The following is a 25963-nucleotide window of genomic DNA, read 5'->3' on the forward strand; positions in this document are numbered from 1 at the left end:
GCTGTTGACGACTTAACTCGTCCGCCAGGACGTTCATCTTTCCCGGAACAAATCTCGGGACTAGCTGAACCTTCGCTTCGTTTGACCACAGGAGGAGATCCTTGGCTACTTCGTACAGAGAGAAAGACTGAGTCCCCCCCTGTTTCCGCACGTACGAGAGACCGTGGAGTTGTCGGAATGCACTGCCACTACTCGACCTTCTACTAAGTCCGAAACTGTCCTGAGCCCCAAGAAAATTGCTAACAGTTCCTTTACATTTATGTGGAACTTCTTCTCGCTCCGACCAGCTCCTGAAGTCCGTTGATTTCCCAGTAGGGCTCCCCTTCAACCTGTGTTCGATGCGTCGGAAAAGAACTGTAGGTTCGGAGGATGGGTCGTAAATCTAACCCTTCTTCCAACCTTGCTCGAGAGAGCCACCACCTTAGGTCCTCTTTTTTTATTTGATCTGTGACAGGAAAGTAATCGAGTCTGGTTGTGTCTTCCGCACCAAGAGGCTTCTCAGGAAAAAACTGCAAGAGGTCTCATGTGCAGTCTTCCCAACGTCACAAATTTCTCCACTGACGTCAATTTGCCCAGGAGCCTCATCCACTGATTGCAGAACTTACCTTTTTGTCCAAGAACTCCTGAACTGTCTCCAGACAGCCTTGAACCCTCTTCGGGACAGAAAAGCCCGAAAACTTGAGCATTCAGAATCATCCCCAAATAAACGGATGCTCGAGATGGAACCAACTGGGACTCTGTTTGTTGACCAGAATTCCTAACTTCTGGCAAGATCCAGAGTTGTTCCAAGGTCCTTCATGCACCGACTCTCTGATTCCGACCGGAGAAGCCAATCGTCCAGATAGAGGGATTATTCTTACTCCTAATATGTGCAGCCAGCTTCCCTATCGGGGATAGAACCCTGGTGAAAACTTGAGGAGCGGTTGCTAGTCCGAAGCAAAGCGCCCGAAACTGAAACACCTTGCCTCGAACATGAACCTCAGGTACTTCCGAGATTCGCGATGTATCGGAATGTGAAAATAAGCGTCTTGCATGTCCAGAGAGACCATCCAATCCCCCTGTCTGATGGACTCCAGAACCGACCGAGTGGTCTCCATATGAAATTTTGTTTTCTGGACATGCAAGTTCAGGGCGCTCACATCCAAAACCGGCCTCCAGCCCCCTGATGACTTGGGAACTACAAAAAGGCGATTGTAAAAGCCTGGAGGAAAATCCCCTTCTATCTGTTCTATCGCTTCTTTGAGAACAAGCGCTTCCACTTCTGCGGCTAGCGCCAGAAATTTGTCTGAGCCCGGAGAGTATGCCTGGAATGGAATTGGCACAGGTGAGAGCGAGGGAGGTGAAACGAGAGGAATACGATAGCCGAACTTGAGTACTTGCACTACCCAGAGGGCTTCTGCTCCTCTGTTTTCCCATTCCTCCCAAAAACAGCGCCAGCCTGCTCACTGGTGCATGAAGAAACCGAGCTTTCATTTGGAAGGTTTGTTAACCTTGGCTTGCCGAGGCCTTAGACTGAGGTCGCAAATTCGACTTCGGCCGAAAGAAGCGCTTGGGTTTTCTCCCTCGAAAAGGCGCTTGGGTCAGAGGAGAAACCGAAGGAACAGTCTCCACAGGAGCTTTAGGTCTCTTAGTAGACTGTGCCAGTAAATCCGAAGTAGATTTCTTATCTAGCGCAGACGAAATTGACAACACTACATCGTCTGGAAAGAGGTTATCTTTCACAAAAGGAGCAAACAAGAGAGCAGACTTCTGTTGGGACGTAACCCTTTTAGAAGCAAAGGAGCACCAAAGTTGCCTTTTCTTAAGTGTACCAAAGGCGATGATGTAAGCTAACTCATCACATCCATCCCTAATGGATTTGTCCGCACAGGACAGAACACCAATCCAATCCTCCGCTAACTCCTGAGAAAGAGAAGGACAGTCTTCGATCTTGGGCCGCTAAAGCGCCAATAGTCCAATCAAGGAAGTAAAGACTTCCAAAGTTTAAATTGATTCTTTACAACGTGGTCCAACTCAGGCGCTGTAAAGAAAACTTTCGCTGCGGCGAAAGCAGATCTTCTAGAGGAGTCGATTAAACTGGAGAAGTCTCCCCTGGGAGGAGGCAGAAACTCCCAGAGAAGGAGCTTCCCCAGTTACATAAAACCTATACCTCTACGAAGCAACTTAGAGGGAGGGTAAGCAAAAAGAGCCTTCCCTAAGTCTCTTTTCATAGACATCCATTTCTCCGTCTCTTTCAACGAATGTCTAACCGCTTTAGATAGAACAATGTTTGGGAGGAGAGGGTCTGAAGTTTTCCTCCTCATCAAAAAGTCGAAGTTGGGGAGCGCGGGGCCGCTTTGCTCAAAATAATCTGGATAAGATACCAGAAGAAATCTACGGAGACGTGAATAACACGAGAGGTGATGTGAATCCTCCTCCTCTACTTCTTCTTCATTCTCCGATACCGCCGAAGAAGTAGACGGAACTACAACCGGATCTGAAGGTTTCGAACCACCCTTGGACTCATTCATCCAGTTGGTTTAACATCTCTAACTGCTTGCGCAAAGGCGCCAGAGACGAATCAAAAACAGTTAAACGTAGGCTTGGAAGAGCCCTAAATGTTCAAGCAGGAGGCGGAAAAAACTACTTGCGCCTCGCTCGGAGCCGCCGAAATTCGAGGCGAAACAGGCGCATCAGGCGTAACAGACGAAAAGCGCCTAAAGAAACACCCTTAAACTGCTAGCTACAGCGCTAAAACCACAATCTCTACTAGTAGATGGAGCCGAAAAAGGCACAGATTGAGGCGACGAACGAGCCCGCTAATGTCGCGCGCAACCCTACTCTCAGTCTCCACTTATACCGCTTGACTGGGGAGGAGGCGAAGAATCGGCGCCTGAACGCCTCTTTAAGGACGCGAAACGGGCGAATCTCGCCAAGAGCGCCGCGCGACCGGAGACGAATCGCTTGAATCATTCGAAAGGCGTCTGACCGCAACACCTTTCCAACGCTTAACCGACCCTGTTGCCCAGGCGCCAACAGGCTCAACAGAGAGGCGCCTGTCTGTGGGCAAACCTCCGATCGACTCCCTTGGACTTCCGGTATGTCTTCTCCCCGGTTGCGGGGGAGCTGGACAGTGACCTTTGTCTAGGAGACGTGTCAGGACAGACATTACGCACCCTCAACTACCAATCTTACCTGAAGCCGCTTTTCTCCAAAAACGTCTTAACTGAATTACCAAGTTGCAAAACCGTATTCGCTAGTTACCGAAAATTTTCTGATCTAGCCTCGATTCCAGACTGGCAATGGTGTCGGAAGAAACTACAACGGGAAAGCCGGAGAAGCGGGATTAGTAGAGGAATAGAGGTGTAGTTAAAGGAGACATACAATTGAGGAAAAAACAAAGAAGGAACGAGCATCGCAAGACGAAGCGGAGCTAAGTCTACTTTGCCCTAAGCGCTGCTTTTCTAATTCTGTCTTTAGCTAATTTCTCCGAGGTATGAACTAAAAAACTTCCATTGAGAATCAGTCCAATCACGTACACTCGTTACATGTTTCGATCTGCTGAACAAACCTGTCCACACATTAACACATTTATGTGAGAATCATATTCTAACTTGGATAATCTAGTTTTACATCCTGAGATGCAAAACCTAACTCCCGACGGACTAGAATCCGACATGGCAACGCCTATAAAAAGCAAAATAAAACAACAACGCCAAAAAAGAGTACTTCACCAATTCCGAAGATCATTTCACAAGAAAAAAAGCGAAGCAAAGTCATCCAACCGCACCGACCACCGATGTTCACCGGCGGGCGCCGGCAGGAAAAGAATTGGATTCACCTGGGCAAGTTTGTTACCTGGTTCTCCCGCGAGTGAGGGAGATGACGTCATCACCACCAGTGTTTTGGCGACGCCGGACGCGCTAAATGTGAATTTAGTATCCTGCCGCTCGTGGAAATCACGGCTCTATAATTGTTCGGTAAGAAACACAATACTAAATAACGTATTCATGGGTCCCAAGAAAGTTGAAATTCACGGAAAGAAGCGCATGCTGTCTCTGGAGAGACAAGATGGAGATCATAACGAAGTACGAAGCTGGTATACGATTGAATGTGATCGCAAAGGAATACGGCCGTAATCCGTCGACAATAGGCACCATCCTTAAACAGAAGGATGCCATCAAACGCAACTACACCATCGAAGGGCATCACTATTTGTCCAGCAAGAGGAGCCATGTGCACGATGAGATAGGAAACGGCTGCTCCTCATCTGGATAAAAGACAAAGAAATCGCTGGCGATACAGTACTGGAGACAGCAATCGCTCACAAGGCCAGTGCTATTTTCGGTGATTTGATTGCGCAGGCGGTAAGACGAGGGAGGGGAAGGGACTTCAACGCCAACCCCAGAGTTTCAAGGCTTCGCATGGCTGGTTCGAGAAATTTCGTAAACGGACTGGCATCCATTCGTGGTCCGTTCATGGGAGGCTGCCAGCTCGGACACGAAAGCGGCCGAAGCATTTAAGAAGACTTTCGACGATATGATGACCAAGGAAGGCTACAGTTCTCAAGCAAGTCTTCAATTGTGATGAGACTGGCCTTTTTTTGGAAAAAAATGCCTCGTTCGACGTACATCACACAGGAAGGAGAAGAAGCTACCCGGGCATAAGCCTATGAAAGACAGGCTTACGCTCGCACTTTGTTCAAACGCCAGTGGGGATTGCAAGGTGAAGCCCCTACTGTGTATCATTCTGAGACTCCTCGAGCCTTCAAGGCCCACAAGGTGCTGAAGGAGAAGCTTCCAGTGATGTGGAGGGCTAATGCAAAAGCCTGGTAACGAGGCTTTTGTTCACGGAGTGGTAAATCTTGTGTTTCGGCCCGACTGTGAAGAGTTTTTTTGGAAGAGAACGCCTCCCCTGAAATGTCTGCTGGTGGTTGGCAATGCCCCTCCCCACCTCCTGGCCTCGAGGAAGATATCCTAGCGGAGTATTCCTTCGTTAAGATTCTTTTTTCTTCCGCCCAACACCACCCCTCTCTCCCCCAGCCCATGGACTAGCAAGTGATAGCGAACTTAAGAAGCTGTACACGAAACATCTTTTTCAAGAGATTTTTCGACATCACCGATACCACAAACCTCACCTTGCGCCAATTTTGGAAGGAGCATTTCACATCGTCATTTGCATCCGACTCATTGACCTAGCTTGGCAGGAGGTTTCGAGGCGAACCTTGAATTCCTCGTGGAGGAACTCTGGCCTGATGCCGTATCCGCCAGAGACTTTCGAGGGATTCGACGTGGGCGAAGCTGGTACTGCAGAGTCAGAAACAGTTGATGATCCCGAAACTGTTTTGGAACCAGATCTTGATGAGATCGTTGCACTCGGCAAGTCCATGGGGCTGGTCGTCGACGAGGACGACATCAACGACCTTCTCAAGAAGGAGCACCAAGAGGAGCTTACGACGGATGACCTGAAGGAGTTGGAGGCCAATGCAACTTAACGTCGTTCAAGAGGAGTTCTCTAGCAGCGGCGAGGAAGGAAGGAGGAGCAGCCTATGACAACGCAGAAATTAAGGATATTCTAGGCGCTTTTTCATAAAGTGCAATTGTTTATCGAAAAAAGACACCCCGAAAAGGCTCACACAGGTCGTATGCTTGCGCAGTTCGATGACGTTTGCTTGAGTCGTTTCAGGAACATTGTGAAAAGTAGGCAGAAGCAATCTTCCTTGGATCGTTATTTTTTTTAAAAGAGGCCTTCAGCATTAGCAGGAGTAAGCAAAAACAAAAAGGAAGAACCAAGTGATAAAAAACAGAAAGTTGAAAGCAAAAAGGAAGAACCAAGTGATGAAAAACAGAACGTTGAAAAGCGGGTGATGAAGTTGAAATTCTGTAAAAAAAAAAAAAAAAAAAAAAAAAAGCCTACATAAAAGTAAAAAAAAAGTTAAAAATAAAAAAAAAAAAAAAAAAAAAAATGTTTACGTAATTTCTAGATTTTTGCAAGTTAGTGTTACAGGTTTTGATAAGGTGTTTCGTAAATTTAGTTTTATGGTTTTCCACTTAAATTTTTTGTGTGTTTTCATAAACAGTTTAAGTGTACCATACGTTACGTGCGTTATCTGCCGTTTGTCCTCCTCCTCTGCCGCCACTATCGGAGATAGTCTCACTCGAAAGGTAAGCTTCCACATTTTACGTTACAGTAATAATATTTCTTGTACACTAATATACACTTTATTTACAGGTTTTTTATTTTTATTCTTAATTTAGGTATTGAATGGTCCACAAAATTGTTGTAGTATTTCATTGTTTATAAGGTCAATTTAGCTTTATTATGAAATTTAATAAAGGGGTGTTTTTGGAGGGCTTGGAACGGATTAGCCATTTACATGTAAATGTGTTCCAAGATACGAAACCTCATTATACGAAGGCCGCCTCGGAACGAATTAATTTCGTATCTCGAGGTACCACTGTATTAATATAATGTTCTGCTGCATTAGAGTCCTTTAATAATGTTACCTACTGGTAAACAGCATTGAAAGGTTATAATATCTTTCTTATTGAAAGCTTCTTAGCAAAAGGCAGACAATATTTGATTTATGTTAGCTTAACTATCCCCTCCATTCGAGACTAAGTCCCACGATTGTAGGGGGAATATACGGTTAACCATTCGATCCCGTTTGGAGAGAGAGATGTAACCGACTACTCATGACCGAGAACTGGATGGTACTGTATTGGCCTTACAATGACAGCCCGGCCGTCCTCGTTCGCGTGCCTGGCTGCATTCATCCTGAGTTGCCAGTTTACTTCATTCAATGAAGGAATATAATAAAATTATTCTCGAGCCTAAGGAAGCTCTCAATAATGCAAATTTAAGCCAAGCAACCTTATTTAAATACCGAAGCTGAGTAGGTATTGTTTGTAAACCTTTTTTTTAAGCGAAGTCCTTACCAGGAAAATCCTGTAGGATATAGATAATTCCGTAGCGAACTACAAAGGCAACTATGGTATACGTATATGACCTGTCATTTAGTAGTCGTATACTACCAAGTCTTCTTACTACATTCTTTCCTCTCCTATGCAGAGCGAGAATGGAAACTTGCCCTCTTCGTTCTTTTGTCAATAAACACGAATTAGTATTAGTCGAAAGAGATCGCAATGAAAACCCTAGGATCGAAAGAGAATCCCCTCAAATTTTTATTCTCTTGGATATAAGGCCGTATTCTACACCTCTATTATCTGGAAGAGCCTCTAATCAATGAATGAGAGCTCGTACAAATCTTGTTCAATTTGCAAACGATTGCCACTCTTTCTGTAATTGGTTGGTTGCATTATTTTTAGAAGGGGAAGATTTTAATATCGTCTATTAGTAATGAACTAATTTTTTTCAAAAAAAAAAAAAAAAAAAAAAAAAAAAAAAAAAAAAAAAGAAAAAAAAAAAAAAAGTCGCTAAGGTCTTATAAACTGAGAGACCTGCTCCCTTATTGGCTTCCCAATTCCATCTATCTTATCATTTCCTGTCCATCAAGTTGGGAGAAGAATGAGCAACCGGAGGAGAGCGCCTCCTTCCGTAAGGTGAAGAGCTTTTAGCAGTACCGATTCTCACCTGACAAGGGCTAACGGCCGCCTGTGCTACATCTTGAATCCCCGCCAGGAAAAAAGCCGATCTTGCTCTTGCCTTTACTTGCATTAAGACTATCCTGAAAGAAGGGCGACGGCCGCCTGTGCAACAACTCCCGTCCTTATCAGGAGACGGCCTCGAATGTCTTTCACCTTTCCCGCAAATCAGGCTCTAACTCCATATCCGATGAAGATCCTGGTTTATACCTTCAGCGCTTTGCGCCTCATCTCAGGCGCTTCAGGCACTTTGCGCCTCGTTTCAGGCGCTTCAGGCGCTTTGGCGCCTCATTTCAGCGCTTTGCGCCTCATTTCAGTCGCGCTTCAGCGTTTCAGGCGCTTAAGACTCCTTTGCGCCTCATTTCAGGCGCTTCAGGCGCTTTGCGCCTCATTTTCAGGCGCTTCAGAGCTTTGCACCTCGTTTCAGGCGCCTCAGGCACTTTGCGCCTCGTTTCAGGCGCCTCAGGCTCTTTGCGTCTCGTTTCAGGCGCTTTGTGCCTCATTTCAGCTGCTTCAGGCGCCTCTTTAGAATCCTCTCGCCTTGTCAGCGATTTGCGCCTGGCCGCCTCGTCCGAGCTGTCAAAGACTTCTATCGAACGGATTTCTTAACGGAAGGAAGCGATCCTATCTCCTGGGAGGATCCTTCTTCAAAACTTCTATTAACGAAGATATCTACTGTTGCCTTTTCTCCTAGGATCTTCGTAGCGTCATCTTCTTTTCTCCATATCCGATCTAGGGAAGGAGGATTTAATGAATAAATGTCTTTCTTCTTCTTCTCAGGTGGATAGTCTTAAAAACTTTCCGGGCTAGAATCCCAGCTGGCGATTTCCACGATCTTTCAGAAGGTCTCGACATCTTGTCAGAACTCCACCCTATTTTCCTTTCGATGAAGACTCGGATGAACGAAAAAACACTGTTTTAGGATGCCTTTCCAACGGCTATCCTTGGCAGTCTGGGACGCTACTACAGATCCTGCCGAGGGGACGCCGACCGGTGGGGATTCTCTTGAAACCTCCTTAAGGCTTTCGACATTCCTTCTCCTCTGGGCTTATGAGCTTGGAAGAGGTCTAGGCCTGAGAGTGAGACAGAGCCGATCGGAACGCACCTCGACTATTTTAGGACGCTTTTCCAATGGCGAACTTGGCAGTCTGGGATCTACAGAGTCTGCCGAGGGACGCCTGATCGGTGGGGATTCTCTGAAAACCTCCGTGCGGCTTTCGACATTCCTTCTCCTCTGGGCTTGTGAGTTTGGAAGAGGTCTAGACCTGGGAGCGAGACAGAGCTGATCACCGAACACCCTCCTCCCTTCAATGGGGAACACTATATTCACTTCTTACCTTTTAAGAGCTCGCATTTTTGAGCTACATCCATTATCTTAAAATTTGCATATATAAATTTGTAGTTTCTGTGGAGTAAGAAAGTGATGAGGATGCAACAACTACTAGTACTGCTAATACTCTAACTGCTCGTTAGCACAAACGCTATTAAAGCTTCTAAAGTAAGCGTATCTAGTTATATGCTTTTCTGACTTCCTAAAGTGGAGGAAATTAGAGTTTAATATTTCCTCAATAAAGTTGTAACCTTTATTACATGAAATAATGAATAAATATTAATAATTCCCTTTATTGCAAACTATGTGAGTGTCTACCGATAAATTCGGTAGTTTCACTTAATATTTTCTTCGAAATTTCGAAGCGAAATTCATTAAAAAGTTAATAAAAGCGTATGCCGAACCAAAGAAGACCCAGTAATTCCCTGCAAAGACAGCCCAGAAGATCGCTGGCCATGAAACACGAAAATCAAATCAGGAGGAACCGCAACGTATGTTCACATTCCAACCGATAGAGAAAATCTGGTTCTAGAAGGTAATGGTTCCTATTCCTGCCACCCAGCGCGGCGGGACGGTAGATCACCTGACCTACCTACCTGTAGCGTGTGCCGCGAAATTCGAATTTCTATCGGGGACGACGGAGTCTATAGCTAAGTATATATCTGACAGGGCAGTTGAATGTATGAAATCTTATTTTATCATAAAAAAGTCATTTTTATGTATGCAACTTACCAAGGAGTTACATAGCTGAATGCCACATTGTAGGAGGTGGGATCCATGGATATGCTCATAACTTTTTAAAATCTAATAAATACAAAATATATATTTAGTGCTAGCATCCATGCAGATGCTTGTTGGTTCCTTACCTGTTAAGAGAGCTGAACAGTTGATTACTGCCTCTGGAAGTCACTCATCTTAACTCATGGGGACGTGGTGGTATAGCCATGGCTTGTCCTCTAAACAGTGGGACCCATGCAGCTAAGGAATGTCCGTCGCTAGCATGGTCAACCAAAGGATGCCCCTGCCCAGGGCGCAGTACCAAATAACCAAATGTTGCCAGAGTAAAAAACATATCACCTCAACCATAACCATAAAATTCATACCCAACTCTACACTTGACTGTAGGGTACTCCTAGTACATCCATAGTACCTCCAGGCTCCAGTAAAAAAACTCAACAACCTCGTTCAAGGCGAAGAGATAGGCTAGGAAGGTAGGACTTCCTACACACCCTTACCCAATGCTGTGCCCGCCGCTAAATACGGACCCAGGGTACTGCAATTTTCATATACTGTTTCAATATCACGCAAGTAATGCAAGGCGAACACTGATTTACATTTCCAATACGTTGCTTGAATAATCGAGTCCAAAAAGAGATTGTATTTAAACGAGAGAGAGGTTGCCACTGCTCTTACCTCGTGAGCTTTCACTTTAAGTTTATTAAGGTCGGTTTCTTTCACTTGTGAATGAGCATCTACAATCACGCTACATAAGAAGAATGCCAGGGCGTTTTTAGACATCGGGCGCACCGGACTCCTTACCGAACACCATAAACAATCGGACGGGCCCTGAACTTTCTCTGTCCTTTGTAAATAACATTTCAGAGCTCTGACCGAGCAGAGCAACCTCTCCTCTTCTTCCGGTCCTACCAAGTCCATGAGGTTTTTTTTTACTGAACGAACCAGGCCACGGTTTGGACGGGATCTCGTTTTTTGCCAAAAACCCCAAGGTTAATGTGCAAACTGCATTACCCTGTGCAAAGCCTATTCTCGTGTCCATGGCATTTATTTCACTCACTCTTTTAGCTGTAGACAGGGCTACTATGAATAAGGTCTTTCTTGTCAAATCTCTCAACGATGCTCTTTGTAACGGCTCACACAGAGTTTCCGACAACCACTTAAGTACTACATCTAGGTTCCAAGATAATATCTTCGAACCTTTGGGTTTTTCTATATCGAAGGACTTGATGAGATCTGCAAGATCTCTATTCGACGACACTTCCAATCCTCTGTGAACAGATCCCAACATCGCCTTATAGCCTTCGATAGTCGCAGTAGACAAATTTCTATCTGTTCTCAAATATAAAAGAAAATCTGCTATTTCTGTTATAGTTGTTTTAGAAGACGAAACATTATGCTCTTTACACCAGGCTCTAAACACAGCCCACTTTGCCGGATAGACTTTACTTGAAGATTCCCTTCTGCACTGCGCAATAGCTCTCGCCGCTTGTCTTGAAAACCCCTTCGCTCGTAAGAGTTGTCTGACAGTCTGTAAGCGGTTAGAGACAGAGTGGATAGTCCTTGATGGAACCTCCAGAAGTGAGGTTGTCTGAGTAGATCTGTTCTCTGAGGAAGTAACCTTGGCCAATCCACTAGAAGATCTAAAAGATCTGGAAACCATTTCTGCACTGGCCAGAATGGAGCAATGAGTCATCGAAACTTTTTGATGCGTTCCAAATTTGTTGATGACTTCTCTCACCATCTTGAATGGAGGAAAAGCGTACAAGTCTTTGTTCGACCAGTCCAAAAGCATCGCATCTGTCGACCATGCTTTCGGGTCCGGGGCTAGTGAACAGTAAAGGGGGAGATGATGGTTTCTTGCTGTGGCAAACATATCTATCATAGGTTTCCCCCAGTTTCCACAATTCGAGGCATACCACTGGGTTCATCATCCATTCCGTGTGAAGTACTTGGCTCCTGCGGCTCAGCTCGTCCGCAAGAACAGTTTCCCCTGAACGAACCTCGGAATTATGTGGTTTGATTCCAATTCGCTCATACCAGCAGGTTCCTTGCCATCTCGTAAAGAGAAAACGAGTGTGTCCCTCCTTGTTTCTTTATGTAGGAGAGCGCTGTCGTGCTGTCCGAGTGTATCGCTACTATTTTGTTGCGAACTTCGTCCACGAACTTCAGCAATCCCCAGTGGATGGCGGTCAGTTCCTTCCGGTTTATATGCCACCGCTTTTGTTCTGCATTCCAAACGCCTGATACTTCTTTTTCCCCCAGAATCGTTCCCCAACCCTGATCTGATGCGTCTGAAAAGAACACTAGGTTGGGGCTCTGCGGGAGGAGGGATCTCCCTTCCGCAAGTCTGTCTCTTAACTTCCGCCATTGCAGGTCCTCTCTTATTTCCTGTGTGATAGGGAACACAAAAGAGTCTGGAAACTTCTTTCTGTTCCAATTCGCTCTGAGGAAGAACTGTAGGTTCCTCATATGCAGTCTCCCTAGTGTCACGAACTGTTCTATTGAGGATAGAGTGCCCAAAAGACTCATCTATTCCTTTGCAGAGCATTCCTGAAGAACTAAAAATTTCACTACCTTCTGTAGGCACGACTCGATTCTTTGTGGGGATGGAAAAGCCCGAAAACTCATTGAGTTGATCCTCATCCCCAAATAGACTAATTCCTGACTGGGGAGTAACTGCGACTTTCGTCTGTTTATTAACAGTCCTAGATCCTGAGCTAAATTCTGGGTTTTCTGAAGGTCCTCCGTGTACCTCTCCTTTGTTTGTGACCGGAGAAGCCAATCATCCAAGTAAAGGGATATCCTTATCCCGACTAGATGTAACCAATTCGCAATGGGAGCTAGCACTCAGGTGAACACTTGTGATGCGGTCGAAAGCCCGAAACACAGCGCTCTGAATTGGTATATTTTGTCCCTGAAGACAAAATGCAGAGACCTCTTTGAGTTTTGGTGTATTGGGATGTGAAAATATGCGTCCTCCATATGGATGGAGATCATCCAATCCCCTTGACGGACTGATGAAAGGACAGACTGATTCGTCTCCATCTTGAACTTTGTCTTTTGCACATAAAGGTTCAGAGTGCTTACGTCCAATACGGGTCTCCATCCCCCCAATGACTTGGGGACAACGAACAGACGATTGTAAAACCCTGGTGTTAGTGGCTCCTCTACTAACTCTATTGCTTTCTTTTGCAAGAGAGACAAAACCTCTTCCGAAACGGTGATGAACTTCTTTGAATTTTCTGAGTAAGCTGTCAAAAGCTATCGAAGAGCCTAATAATGGTGGCTTTCTCTTGACCGGAATATCGTATCCTTCTCTTAAAACCTTTACGATCCAAGGTTCTGCCCCTCTTGCTTCCCATTCTTCCCAAAACTGATGGAGCCTCGCTCCCACTGGCACACGAAGGACTGATTCACTACTTCTTGGTCGAGGGGTTGGTTGAGGATTTTTTAATAGATTTAAGGGTAAAACGGGTTCTGCCCCTTGATCTTGGGAAATATCTACCGAATCCCCTGCCCCGAAAAGGTTGTCCTCGGCTGGCTGGCAAGGGGCGTACACTAGGGATATTTTCTCTAGTCCATTTAGTGGACTGCGAGAGAAGATCCTGTATTGCTTTCTTCTGCAATTCGGAGGCAACTAGCACTACTGTCTCTTCTGGAAACAGGTGCTTCTTATCCAAGAGCAAATACAACAAGGCAGACTTTTGGGTACGAGATACCCCCTTGGATGTAAAAGAACACCATAGTTCTCTCTTCTTTAGGATACCTAACATGAAGAGAGAGGCTAGTTCCGCGGAACCATCTCTAATCCCCTTATCTAAACAGATCACTCCCGAAATGTCTGTAAAAGCTTCCTCACTCAACATTGAATAGCTTTTCAGTTTACGTCCCAAGGCTCCTACTGTCCAGAGTCCAGGAAACTAAAAACTTTGAATACCTTAAAGATATTCTTAATGAGGTGGTCTAATTCTGACGCCGTAAACATTATCTTGGCCAAGTTGAAAGCCGATCTTCTCGCCGAGTCAATAAGCGCGGAGAAGTCTCCCTGGGCGGAGACAGACACACCCAAAGAGAGAGCTTCTCCAGTTTCGTAACACAAGTGTCTCCTAGTTGAAAGACGAGAAGGAAGGAAGCAGAAGTTGACCTTGCCCTGATCCCTCTTATCCTCAAGCCAAAGGTTAATTTCCTTTAACGCTTTTCGAGCCGAAAAGGACAGTACTAGTTTCGGTAATTTCCCTGGAGTATCCTGGGTCTTCTGGTTGTCCTCATGTAAGAAGACACTGGAGACATGGGGGTTACTGGCAAGAATGAATCTAAAAAATTGTCTACAAAGTAAAAAAGCAAGGCTTTGTAGGCAGTGAGAGAAGACTCTTTATCCTCCTCTTCTCCTTTCTCTTCTTCTTCGGCTGAAGAAATAGGTGATAAGGTCTCTACAGGTTGGATAGGGGGCGGCGCAGATTGAATAAAGCCCAAAATGCGGTCTAACTTATTCTGGATGGCTGACAGAGAATGATCAGGGACAGCCATCACCTGAAGTCCTGTTGGTAGGCCCGAAGCTGAAATTGATGACATAGACTGTCCGAGTGCTTCAGACTGGTCCCTCTGTGCACTTGGTTGCATATATACCTGTGGATGCTCGGGCGCTCTTGGACGCTCGGGCGCTAGTGGGCGCTCTTGGACGCTCGGGTGCTCGTGGATTCTCGGGCACTAGTGGGCGCTCGGGAGCTAGTGGACGCTCAGTTGCAACTGTATTCCTGGGCGCCAATGGACGCTCGGGAGCCAAAGCTTGTTCTAGCATCGCCGCGGAAGTTCCGGGTGCCAAAGGCTGCTCTGGCGAGCAGGCAAACTGTGGCGCCGATGGGCGCTCAGGAGTCGGCAGGTTCTCATGCTCCAAACGCTGAAGATGTCTCCCAGGAGTCTCAGGAATTACAGGAGTGACTGATGGCAGTCTTACCTGTCCTTCAGTATTACAGATGCGGACCAGTGCTGAAGACACCTCCAGAAGTCTACTCTTCCCCGTACTCTTCACCTCTGAACGCCTGCTAGAGGAAGACTTTCTTGACGACGACTTCAACTTAGAGAATGTGATCCTCTCACTACGATGTCCCTCTCCTGCCGTATCCTGAGAGAATCTCTCTGGAGAATCCCAAAAACTACACGAAGGCTGTTCCTTCCGTAAAGGGCTAGCCTTTTTACAGGGGACTGGAGAGGGAGACAACTTACGAGCCCTCCTTTTCAATGGAAGGGACTCGTCATGGAATCGCCACTGGCGCCTGGGAGAGGACTCCCCGGAGCTGAAAGCACTAGACGACAGCAGTGCTCCTTTAGAGACGCCTTTCCAATGGTGCTCTGTTGCGATCTGGGATTTGTCAACAGAATCGCCTGAGGGGGCGACTGCTCGTGGACAGACCCCACTGACCTCCCTTGGGCTACCAGTATGCCTCCTCCCAGGTTCTGGGGAGTTTGACAGGGACCTTTGCCTAGGAGAATCAGTGGGCCGAACAGCCACCTCCTCCACCACACTTACACTTGCACTCACTTCACCACTTACCTTGTCCATTAGAGTTTTCATGGACGCTCCTAATTTCTCCATTGCTTGGAGCATGATAAAAAAATTCTTGATCGACTCTTGCCTCTAAATTGGCCACAGCATCGGGTACGGATGGAAAGTTCAGAAAGATACAAATTATCATCAGACAATTCCTGACTATTTAAGCTTTTTGCTTTAGCTCTAGAAGCCGCTTTTCTCTTTTTATCTCTCTCTAACTTATTCGTGTAACTAGTCAAGATCTTCCAAGTTCTTTGATCCCAATTAATACACTCCCCAAATGTTTGATCTGGTGTACAAGTCTGTCCCCTGCAACCTGTGCAAATTGAATGTGGATCATTACCCACTTTAGCGATCCTAGTATTGCAGCCTTTACTACAATACCTAATCCCAGATGAACTAGTGTCTGACATTATGTAGACCAATTCAAAACTAGTGAATTTCGGTGCAAAAAAATTTAAAACTATTTCAATTCCTAAATAGCTATCACCGAAAACAAAACTTCCAATATTCAGAGTACTTCACCAAATAACTCCAACAACGAGCGACGGCAAAGAATTCCAAAAATTCCGCTGCTACTGAAACTGTGTTGACAGTACTAGCCGGCAGAAACAACTGATTTTTGGACGGTGTTGGTTCCTCACTCCCCCGATAGTGGGCGTGGGGTATCACCTGACCAAAACAAACTAGCGCTTCCGCGAATTTCAAAAATTCTAGCTGCCGACGGTTTTAGAAACTATAGCTATGTAACTACTTGGTAAGCTGCATACATAAAACTCCTGATTGCTTCACACTTGACTACTGAACACCTGAAGCAATACCAAATAATCATGACTATTTGATGTTATAAATGTCCTTGAACTTACTGCTTGGTTTTCCATGCGAGTGAAGATGATATTTATCATCTGTGTGAGAGCAGCTTTTGCTGTGACTTGGTTGTTCATATCTCTGGACGCAAGAAAAATGTTGTAGCACGTCCGTACGGCCACTAAGACCGTACCCTCATGAACACTTACATACTGAGAGGTAATAACAGTCAACAGTGCCTGAAATGAAAACAAGGCTGGCCTTTAAACCTTCTTTAGTTATGAAGTAAACTTGCTTATCAAAATATTAGAATAAGAGGTACTAAAAGAATTATCATACATTTTCTACTTCTCAAATTTAAATTCATATGGAAAATATTAGCCAATTTCAATTCTTTTCCAGGTAGCTCAACTACCACCTTACTAAAGAAGATTAAGTAAATGTTTGTATATAGAGTACAATTCATGAAATTCCAGCTTTATTACATCTTGTACAAATTCTTTTACAATTCCAAAGAACATTGTTCTCAATCTCAGAATCCATGTTACCACCAGAAATCTTTAAATACCCTGCCCATCACCAACTTCAGTAACAGCAACTTACAAAAAAAGCCCTATAAAAATACACTTTCAAATGTACGCATTCAAGCAGGCCATTAACTCAAAATCTTACCTTGATTATTTGTATTTCAACATCTTTGTCTGTGGAAGGACCATTGAAACAGTTACATATAGTTTCAACAATGTGGTCAATCAGTCGTTTATTAGGATTGTTGGGGTCAGTGCAGTTCCCCGTGAGGTGCCCATATGCGATGAGTTTCTGTGTGAACACAAAACAATGTCAATTGTATGCTATTAAGAGTTTTTACGACTGAAAAATGAACACAGTACTGCAATAAGCCCATTACAGGCAGTCCCCGGGCTATGACGGTCTCGGCTTACGACGTTCCGACGCTTTTCAATTATATTCCTCAGAAATTATTTCCAGGGTTACGACGCCTACAAACGCTGATCAGGCAGATGAAATATGACACCAAAAATGCAAAATAATCAATATTTAAGGGTTTTTTTGATGAAAAATGCAATAAGAATGCAGTTTACTTAGTTTTCAATGCACCCAAAGCATTAAATGTTAGGTTTTCTTAGGATTTTTGACGATGTTCCAGCTTACAACGATTTTCGGCTTACGACGCGTCTCAGGAACGGAACCCCCGTCGTAACCCGGGGACTGCCTGTATTACAAAAAAAAAAATTATATAGCAATCCCTTATTTATATGTAGTAATACATCCAAGGCCCCTCTGGATGCTGGAATATCCAGATATGGTAAAACCACACTTCCAAAAAGTTCCTAGCTTAATTCCTTTAATATGTAACTTCACAGCTCTGTATACACTATGAAAGCTACTAGAACTGAGGCTATCATAAATCTTGGGCAATGTCTACCAGGACTTCTTCCTATAGAAATGGAATAAGAATATAAAATTCAGGCCAAAGGCAACGTGCAGGAACATCAGGTCATTAAGCGTTACAGGAGAATTAAGAGTAAAAAGGTATTGAAGGTGTAACAGGAGGAAAACCTCGCAGTTGCACTATGAAACAATTGTTAGGAGGGTGGAAAGTATGATGGAAGAAAATATGAATGGAGGTACAGCAAATGGAACGAAAGGGGTTGCGGCTATGGTCCGACAGGATGCTGTAAAGAAGTGCTACCCTCCTACGGATGATCTCCTCCTATGAGAATTGGGCTTCTTCCTCTTCTTCATATTATGACGAAGCAACATATCCGAGAAGGAGGAGGACAGAGATGAAACAGAGCACAGAGCAACAATACCCATTTCTTGCGTCTCCCTGACATATCCACCTAATGCCGAACCTACACAACTACAGGATGAACCTTAGTGAAGGGGGAGGAATATCTTTAGGGAAGAGGGAGGGAAGGCAGAAAGAGAAGGAGAATCCGGAATGTAAAGGGAAGGCATCATTTTCTTAAATAATTTATTCAAAAGAGAAAAAATCTTTGGTTTCCTCATCATGTTTGCATTTTGGTGACTTATCCTTCTGGAAGAAGAGAAACCATGGGAACAAGTACATTCCCTTCCTCTACAAGTTGTACAACATTGTATGTGGTTCAACCAAAACAGGAGACATGAAGCTGCCACGTAGCCATCCATCCACCACCGTTTACTCTCCATCAAATACAAAAAAACGGGCCCTAACAAAACCAAAGTTATAGCTAAGTAACACAACAGAAAATACAATGCATAAGACAAGATTATCCTCCTTGTTACCCAAGTCTCTGGCCATTGCAGCAGTATGTGAATGGGATGTTCCATATATGAAAGGTGCAAAGTTCGCATCCTCTTATGAAAAATATAGGCACAAAACTCCAACTCTTTTTAGCAGTTTCTTTGAATAGAAAACATAAAAAAGTGACTTAAGATATAAAACCACTAGAAACAAAAATATCTATGATAAAATAATGTTATCAAATAAGTAACCTATTTAATCTCTATCAAAATTCAAAATCATTACCTGTATGCAGTCAAGTGCTGCAACAACAATCTTTGCTGATTTGGACTGGCATGCCAGCTCAAAGGGCAGGAAGTGTTTTTCTGCATCCAAGTGAGGTGCATCTCCCTTTGGTACTGGCAATGCCGCCGACAGTCCACCAGCAGATACATTTTCTGACTCGCCAAGTTCACTACGTAGTTCCTCTGTTGATAAAATTTTTTGAATTAACAACATTGCTAGATAACATAACTGCATGGGGACATGCTACCCAATCTACTTTGCTGTTATTTACATGCAATAGTCTTTTTACAGCACATATATTACAGTTGAAACAACTGACGCATCTATCAAAAGTAGAGATATTACATCTCTTGAGACCTCTTTTCCAGAATCTTGGCTACTTATGCTTACTCTATCTTGAATGAAGATTTACAAAGACATCAGTATCATCTTACCTAGAGCCTGCTCAACTGCTTTTTTTAACTGGATGTGGTGTGACCTCTTTATTTCTTTCTCTCCATGAATTCTCTCCAGAGCCCTCAACATGAACATCCTAGCGGAGGGAGCTGAGTTCATTCTACTGCATCCTGAAATCAAACTAATTGAATTTAACAGATTTGAGTAACCATTTAAAGTGACTACAAAACTTACAGGACACCCTATGCAGTGTACAACTATACGTACATACTGTAAACAGAGCTAATGTTCATGGCAGTAAAGCTTTAAAATGGAAAACACTGTACTATGTAAGTTTTATTCCTTTACAGCAGAAAAGCAAGTAGTATTTAGATAAGGCAAAAAGAGCATTACTGTATGTATCCACACTTCAACTTAAAGAGTACTGTAGTTGTAAAATAATGCTTTAGCAGAAAAATGCAACAGACGCATCAGTACACAAGTCCTGTGAACATACCACCACAAAGGGGTTTAAAATATGACATACATACAGCAGGAAAACTTTAAGGGAGGGTACCTGTCATCAATGTTTCAGTTTCATAGAAAATACAGTACCAGAGAGTACTGCAAAGTGAATGTACAAAGCTCACCTTCAGCATACTATGAGATCCTTTAGCAACTACACACACTCCCAACACACTTTTTTTTGTTTCATCCAACAATTGTACGTACCTTAAAACAGATATATTAACTGCAACACTACAAGTTTTAAAATCAACACCATTATGTTCAGTTACTTACTGTAAAAAAAACATTTATTTTCTTTGCTTTTCTTTTAGACCTAACATGATTCAGAAAAGCACACAAGCCAGTTTTCTTTAAAAGTAGCAAACAATCCTTTGTTCAGCCTCAACCTAATCACAGGGCATGTCTTAGGAAAAAAAAAGATACCCAGAAATCATTGAATTACAAGAACCCTACAAATCCCACTCCCCAAAGTACTTAACTGAAGTACTACTGTCTGTATGCGGGACTATCTAACGTGAAGTGAAGCACTTTAAGCACTTGAAAAGTTCTTGACCTCGTTAAGTAAGTATTCCTGCATAGTGAATAAACAATACTGCCAGCCAATGTTAACATAGAAATGATCTTGCCATATTCCTTTTGATCTACCATATAAACTCCAGTGCCTTCCTTTAACATCACTGTACTTTTCCAATTTCATCCATGTATTCATTAATTGTCAATACTTTAATCATTTAACTTTTATTTCTAACTAGAGTTTACTATAGTACTCCTTCCTAAAATTAGGATTCAAGACCACGCACTGTACACAATTCGCTTCAATTTACTCTAGAAAATTAAATGCAAATTATAAGTAAAAAACAATATTGCAGAATCATACACAGTAAAATAAGCAACCAATGATGCATTCCGACAATGGATATCTATAGCACAACATCAACAAACTAATGAAATTACTGTTACAGAACATGCATTAACAATGCCATCAAGTTCTAAACACAACATGATTAAATACCCAGAGTGAATGACCGGAAAAAAATCATAATTAAAATTTCTAAAATATCAATTAATTCAACAGACCAAAAATGCTGAGACTCCAAGAATAATTCACAAACATTTCTCAGAACTTCTCTTCCATGCTGAAGAGAAGACGATGTCTCAAAAGATTTTGTAGTTTTACTTTATTTATTACAGACACAGAGCTTCTGACTTTATAACAACTAATAACCAGCCAGATAACTAAGAATCTCCCTATAGCTATATACATACATCTATGTATGAACAGCAAGAGCTAAGGGGTTACGTAGATGCAATGCTGCCAGTATGACACTACTTATATGACTTATGACAGCATGACAAGAAGGGTACTAAAGGTTGCAAATCCAGCCCGACCAACTTCTGTTTTTTCAACAAATATCTAGAGTACTAAAAAAATGGTTGCTAATATATTGTAATAACACAAATTCACTGAGTCAAAATTAACACAATAATGATACGATTCCTCAATTTCCCCACATACGCTCATATCTCATATCTGACATTCCGAAGTTCCATCCAATATGTACTGTACAGAGGGATACTAATGTGATTCTCAAAATCCATCTAAAGGCCCGTCCACACGGCCGAGCTTTGCTCAACGAACTTTGTTCGTTGTGACGTCAGAAGCGGAGAAGCAGCGGCGAATTTCTGACTTTTCTCGCTGTTTCTCCACGTCTGACGTCACATTGGACAAAGTTCGTTGAGCTTGGCCTAAGGAATACAAACAAGTACATAAAAATCAAGATTCCTCTTCAATAAATACAGTATGAATCACCTACTGTGTAAAAAGAAAGGAAAATTACATCAAAAGAAATTGAATGTTCCTGTAAATGATTAATGCTAAATTACTGAAATTAATGAGATTATCTCTACATTACGTCTCATTGAGAGGGGGGTTTTTGGAACTAAATAATTTGTGAAAGCACAATATGTACACAAGACAATAAAGGTAGACAAAAAACTTTGATAAAAACAATCATGTAAGCTATTTTACAAGGCAAATGCTTTAGATGTGCTGCAAAAGAGATAAAAAGAAATCATATGACAAGTGCAGTAACCTCAACAGTTTCACCTTAGAAACTGGAAATAATCCTCTAAAACTAAAACAAAAAGAAAACTTGTATTGCAAAGATAAATTATAGCATTGGGTACAAAAATTTTCATGTAAAATGTCTAAACTATTTATGGCACTCAGTACAAAATATCTAATGATATGTCTAGGCTATTTAAATGTCAGATAATGCAAAGTAAATGGCATACCTTGCAGGGGCAGCTCCGTCATTCTGGAGCCCAAAAATAGGAGGAGGAAGAAAGAGAAGCAAGCTGAACCTTCAAAATGTCTATTACAAGCAGAGATTACATTCTTCCCCCTCTTCTAGCCGAGCATTTACTAAGCCCTGCACGGACAAAACATTCGCCACCTACAATGATACAGTACAGGCTTATGAAATGCAGACCAAAAATGGCTGTTAGTGTAACATTAGCAACACCCACCAATGAAGTAAAAGTTCAATTTTTTTTTTTTTTTATGTGGATGGGATACAGCTGACTACACAAAAACAATTCAAGTCAATAGCAAGCTTCATATTCAACTGACAAATACAGTTTAGACTCATCCTGTTACCCAAAAGATTAAAGATACTGGATCTCTTGAATAATGATACATACGTAATTCTATTTATTCGGTATAAGTAACAGGGATCTTTCTTGAATCTATGAGCTTTTAAATAGTAATAAAAATATCAAGACAAACATTAGGATCTACTTTTATTGCCAAACATGCAAGCATACAACAAATTATGGAATCTTGAGTTACTTCAGTTACCAGCCTTTGTCATGTCTGAACAATATTCTCTGCCTGGACAATAATGGTAAAAATACATAGGGCACTGTGGGAACAGGCTTTAAAATTAAATTATGGAAAGTAAAATTAACTCATAACAGGAAAACTGAGGCCAAGTCAAAATGGAACTTCTTCAATCTATCCTGTAATATGCTTATTCAATAAAACTGAAAAAGTACATACTCCTAAACTTCCAGCACTAGTTCTGAGCAGCTAAAAAAAACATTTGATGTAACTGTTGTATTTGGTTAAAGCAATGAAAATAAACAAAATCACAAAATAAAAAAAATAAAAAAATTACAATGGTGCACCATCCTTTGATAAAAGGAATTCTAAATAGAAAAACATAGGCATGTGCAATATTTTCCTTGAATTACAGGTCAAGGCAACTGAAGGTACTTACTAGCTACAAAACCAGTGCTACAGTGTACAATGATTACTGTATGATGTTAGTATTATATGGTGAAGTTTGACAGTAGTACACATAAAACATTTGTCCTTTGTTTCAAAACAAAGTTCCAGCTGAAGACAGAGATAATACATATACGTAGTACATAAGTTTAATCAACAAAGACTATTAAACAGTGAAGGCATTTGTATGCTGTGATTTGCAGTACTGTACACTGACTTCAATAGTCCATTTCCAGTCTCATGAATTTACTATATTTAAACGCCTGGTTTGATTTAACACCAAAAAACACCGTCCTGTATACTATGACTGATTTATCAAAGCAGCTTTTATGTATTCAAGTCACAGTGAAATCGTAACTTACAATGGTATCCATTAAACTGTTAAAAAGAATTCTTTGCTCCATCCTATCTACAAAACTAAATATATACTGTAGATTGCTGACCACGGCTACTATCAACCTATAACATCATTCTTTACCCATATGTGTTGTTTATATTACGTATTTTACGTTTATCAGGAACCAATGGCAAATTAAATAGTATATGTATACGGCAGATTTCAGACTTATAGGTTTTTCTGTTTAGCTGGAGATGAAAAGGTATAGTAATTCTTTTAATTTAAGAATATATAAGCATAATTCTTAACAATCTGTAATGAAGAGCAAAAGAGAGTGAAATACTGTTAAAGCAGTCAAAATTTTAAAAATTTAACTAGGATGAGACTCTTCTCTTCTGTGATATGACTGGCTTGAAGAATTCTTTACTGAGTGTGGATGAAAGATAGGACGAGAGCAAAGGGAACAAATGAGCTGAAAACAAATGCAGCTGAGGCTGAAGGAATGCTGCAAACAACAGGGAAGTTCTTTTTGAAATGAGAGGCATTAGGCCCACTGAGGGGGGAAAACCCACATGAGAAATTGACTACACAGCTGCTCTTGAAGGTTCAAAAGTGCTCTAGTGGATTAAAATTCTGTGTGTGTGTGTGTATGTGTGTGTATATTTGTATAATCTGAAATAATGTGAAATGTTAGAAACTTAAAAATACCTGCAATAAAAAACATCAATGTAATTTTCCACAAAAAATTATAATGAACTCAGGAAGTAAAACTATAACTGGCTGCAACTGTCCCATTTTTTAAAACTAATGACAATTGTTAGACAGTCCTGCATCTAGTAAACAATGAGTTCTAATAACTATGCTTTCAAAAAGACCTACGTAAGTCAATTATAGTACTTTAGTTGAAAATTTGTTGTGATTGCTTCAGTGAACCAACAGGATAAAACTCCATGCAATAATTATTTCAACTTTCTTTTCAATTACTATGACTAACTACAAATGAGAAACAATGGATAATGCATATCAATAGCATCAATCTGCTGTTTATCAATTAACAACAAACATTCTTGTATGCAAACTACACATGCACAAACCACCCAAGTGCTATGGTGTCATGCACACAGAAAGGCTCGGCCATGTTATCAGACAGTCATAAATCACACTAAAGGAAATACCAAGCAATTCACTTTGCTGTTGAAAGGGTGCACTTTGAAATTTATTGGTAGAAGGAACTTTTTTATTGATTAAAAGTACTTAATTAGTCTTTCATACTCAACCTGATATACAACACTAAATAGTAGGCCCTAGTCTTTTTCAGTCAGCTAACTTATTACGACAGACAAAACCTAACAATATTCAAAGAGATATATGTAAAAATTATTAATGATAGGCCTACCCTAAAGAACTGAATACACTTATGAGATCTTACACATACAGATCTTATAGATAAATAAATCTATAACACATATGCTAATGACAGCGTATGCTTCTGGACAAACAAATTATCACAAGTTACACATTGTATAATGCCTAACATATGACCAAATCACAATATACTATCCTAAAGCTAAAAGCCTCAAGCTGCCCCATAAGCTAAAAAAGTTACATTACTGACCAAGGATAAGCTAAATTTAATCTATTTTCCTTGAAACTTTAACGCCAAACTAGGTTAATTGATGTCCAAGTTAATTTCCCACAGTCATAATCAACGTAGGTTAAACTGCTGAAGGCATGAAAATGTTTCTGATATCTTTTCTTCAAAAAATACTATACGATAAAAATTGATTGTCTGAGAGATAACTGATGGTTAATGTTGAAAGACTAAAGCCTAAATCTTCCACTTCTTAGGCTTGTGGTGTGGAATATTATGAAAGTTAAGCAGATAGCCATTGGAGGAGAAGCCCCTAATAGTTAGGCATGGTACAGCATTCTAAGTAAAATCATCTATGGTGGGGAAAGTCCAGTCAGACAGGACAATGCATCTTGGATGAGGTTAGGTTAGTAGGAATAGGATAAGTTAGGACATAGTACTAATTTTCAGTAGCATCTGACCAATTTCATTTTAAAGTTTACAAAGGTAAAGCCCTATGTCAGAAAGAAAACTGCATCCTAGGATAGGTTATGCAGAGGTCAAGATGCTGAACTTTCATTGCCCCGCCCCCAGATGTATGACGAGAAGGTATACTTACTTTCTCTCTACTAATGGCAAGCTTGAAGCATGGACACAAGTCTTAATTCACTGGTTCTTTAAAATATGTGAGCTATTTCACCATTAGAACTGATGTTTACCTGAAAAATCACAATTCTGTTAAGGTCCCATAACCTGTCTGAGAAGTACAGGTAGCAGAAATAAAAATGAGAGGTTTGACCAAATCACCAAACTCACATTACAAGATAAAGAAGTGGAATATTAAATAAGCAGATATGTCTAGATTTCAAAATTGATGTGAAAAATTGAGGGAAATTAACTTGTCATCCTCTCATTAAACACTGCACTGCCTAACCTAGCATAGGCTACATAACCAGGAGCCAAGTTAGGCTAGATAGCTTACAGCCGAAGCACATTGTATGCTGTAAAAAGATAGCCGGTTTCCAACTTAACAAAGCTAAGTAACCGACAGTTAGTGTTAGTGTGAGAACTTGTGTATTATCTAATGTAATAGGGGTGTTTACTGATTACAATTTTGCCGTATTTGCTGTGGAGGGGGTGGGTGGCTGGTAGTGCTACATTATAAGTTGCAATTTTATTATTTCTCTGTTATCGGATCAGACAAAATACACATGCATGCCCGTGAAAAACTGTCAGCGCAAATCAAAAAACATTAACTAAGACTGCCTCTCAGTTCCCAAGTCACATCCTAACACCGTAAATGTCGGAAACGTAAATTGTAAATT

At 41.8% G+C, this 25963-nt stretch overlaps 1 pseudogene; it reads right to left on the reverse strand.

The window, feature by feature from the left end:
* Positions 1–25963, reverse strand: part of LOC135201092 (brefeldin A-inhibited guanine nucleotide-exchange protein 1-like) — a 157938-nt pseudogene that overhangs the window by 130705 nt on the left and 1270 nt on the right.

Source organism: Macrobrachium nipponense, chromosome 23 (genome assembly GCF_015104395.2).
Source record: "Macrobrachium nipponense isolate FS-2020 chromosome 23, ASM1510439v2, whole genome shotgun sequence".
Classification (NCBI taxonomy): Eukaryota; Metazoa; Arthropoda; class Malacostraca; order Decapoda; family Palaemonidae; genus Macrobrachium; species Macrobrachium nipponense.